The sequence below is a fragment of the Glycine max genome, unplaced genomic scaffold, assembly GCF_000004515.6.
Source record: "Glycine max cultivar Williams 82 unplaced genomic scaffold, Glycine_max_v4.0 scaffold_65, whole genome shotgun sequence".
In the NCBI taxonomy this organism is placed as follows: Eukaryota; Viridiplantae; Streptophyta; class Magnoliopsida; order Fabales; family Fabaceae; genus Glycine; species Glycine max.
In genome coordinates, this window is record NW_024464734.1 from 119,161 (window position 1) to 121,943 (window position 2,783).

General features: G+C 25.2%; 1 long non-coding RNA gene across 2 annotated transcripts in view; it reads right to left on the reverse strand.

Moving 5' to 3' along the window:
• The window catches only part of LOC121174498 (uncharacterized), an 18,293-nt gene extending 16,873 nt beyond the window's left edge, over positions 1-1,420 (reverse strand). The window contains exon 1 of one of the 2 annotated variants that reach the window (XR_005890603.1): positions 1,275-1,420. This is a non-coding gene — a long non-coding RNA (uncharacterized lncRNA). Of the gene's footprint in view, positions 1-1,262 lie in introns of both variants that reach the window. The other variant, XR_005890602.1, reaches the window with a different exon arrangement.
• Between the last annotated feature and the right edge of the window lie 1,363 nt (positions 1,421-2,783).

Genomic DNA, 2,783 nt, shown 5'->3' on the forward strand with positions numbered 1-2,783 from the left:
GGAGGGTAAGAGATGAATTAGTGCATGTTTTGATTGAAGTTAGAAATATTGGGCGTTTTAATATTAATCTAATAAATAAAAATAAAAGTTCTAATTCTTTAATAAAATTACTTCTATCTCAAAAGTTTTTTTTTTTTTTACCTTAAACCATTAGTTGAACTTAATTGAGTTCCAAACACACTAGTTAATTTTTGTTAAATAAAAAACTTTAACATTTTTTTAACAATTAACAGTTTTCATTAGTATGACATTTTTTTAAGTAAGAACTAAAGTCTTTACTATATACTTTCGCTATTAGACATCAGATACTCTAATAATCTAAATGCTCCAATCACTTAGAAATTTAGTACATAGCGCATTAAAAGAAAGAAAAAAAATTCTCTCTCTATTTGAGTAGAAAGTGCTCCATCCAAATTGCCAATTATAGCCACATTGAATGATGGAGATCCTATGCTATGAAGTATCATCAAAAAGTCACATTTGGTTGTATCATAATAATGTCACCTCCTGCAGTCTCCCCATCCCCATCCAGGCTATTATTTCCAAATTCAAATGCCACTAACTTCACATGGAAAATCAATTAATATCTCCATAAATGGTCTTCTAGTTGTCTGTTTGCGATGACAATGCCATGACTACAATACTTATCCTTCATGCATGTCTTATTAATCATGTTATTCTTTTATCTTATTCCTCCTAAATGAAAACTTAAATAAAAACAGTGGTAGCATATCTCATTCGTGCTATGCTTTTGGGTGTCAAAATATTGCTTCTTTCAAGTAGCCAGGAGTATTTTATAAACATTAATTAGCCCGGCAATTTCATTATATATATATATATATATATATATATATATATATATCTTGTAACTTTCAGAAATGCTTAGAAAACTTCCACTGGACCCTTAGAAAGTCCACCAATCATGTTCCAACCAGTAGCAATAAAATAAACCCCTACCCCCCTGCACTAACCCACCACGTATGAAAGGCACCCAAACCTACACACCACTAAACCTGATAAAAGCCATTAATTGCGGACATGTCATATCAAATTAGTTTAGTTTATCTGACCCAACCATGTGAGAACAAAATCAAAACTCAATAAAATTAAATTTTACTCTTAACTTTTTCCTTGGTTTGAGACAATACACAGGGAAATGAATACCAATTCACAATGGCATACAAATTATCCTTATCCACCCTCTAACAAAAATAGCATTAGCAATTCAAGATGCAGAGCACATATGTGTTGGTGACACTTACTGTTTCACTTACGTGAAGAGTGGGCTGAGAGTGAGGGTCTTTGATTGAGTTTTACTGCTTTGACTTCCTTCATTCTTAGCTCTCGCCAACGGAACCCTAATTAACCAAATCTGAAGTGAAACAAACCCCCTTTCTAGTTTGTCCCTGTTCTGTTTAATGTTAATATAATAAAGCTTTTTAGGCTCCACTCGTGCAGTGTCGTGCCTAGATAGATATAGATTAAGATTTAAGACACAATAAAATATTGTAAGTTAACAAAAATAAAGGCTAAATAAAAAGATTGCTTACGTAAGGAGTGTAATTTTTTAATATATTCTTAAACTTATACCCGAGCCTAGATATATTTGTGGTATTCAAATTTAATTATTACTATAAAAAATAAATAAAGAATAAAAATATAAGATAATATTTGTATAATGATTCTACAATCTTATTTTATTTCGACTAATAATAATTTTTAAATTTTTCTCTTATAAAATAACTCATGTCACGAATATTAAAAAATGATGGTAAAACATTCTATAACAAAAAAAAAATCTTCTTCTTCTTTCCTAAATAATTTTTTTATTAAATTTATTAACAAAAAATTCACATAATTAACAAATGAGGTTAAAAATAATAAAAAATGACAAATGTAATAAAAATAAATTACATGTGGATTATAATTAACTCTAAATTTAAAGACTTAAAACATAATTTTTGTGTCATGAAAATATTTTTATTTTTGTTCTGAAAATTTTGTTTAAAAATAATGAAAATATCATTTTTCTAAATCCTACAAATATATGAGATAACTATAATTATTTAAATTAAACCATTGTAACATATATTTTCAATAAATCGAATTAATATATACAAATATTTTAATTTACTTTAAATTTAAAGATAATACGATTATATAAACATAGTAGGATTTCATAGAATTTTTAAACAATATTCTCCATTTACCTTTAAGAAGAAAAAAACTAATTTTTTATTTTTATAATAATTAAATAAAAATATATTAATAAAAGATTTAAATTTTTTTATGATATAATTGTTTTTACCAACATTCTATAAAAATTCTATAAAAGTTAAACTCTATTATTAAAAACAGTTTTTTTATATTTTCAAATTAACTAATATCAAATAATTTATATAAATGTGAGTTATATTTAAATGATAATCATGAAATAATAAAATTAAAATTACAAAATTCATTTTAAAAATTTAGTTTAATTTTTAAATGCTTACCTTTTGAATTTATTATTGTTTATTAATTATTTTATTTTTTTAATTAAAATATAATTAATAACGCAATATATGATTTTTTAAAAATATATAAATAATTAAAAAAAAATTTATATTAACATCGGTTTTTTGGAAAACCGATGTTAAGAAGGATACTTTATTTACAAATATGTCATCGCGTTTAACTTAACATCGGTTTTGGACAAAACCAATATTAATAAGTCGATGTTAAAACTGTTTTTTGTAATAGTAAAGTCGTCCACCTCGTCGGGTTCAATGGAAGAACAAGGA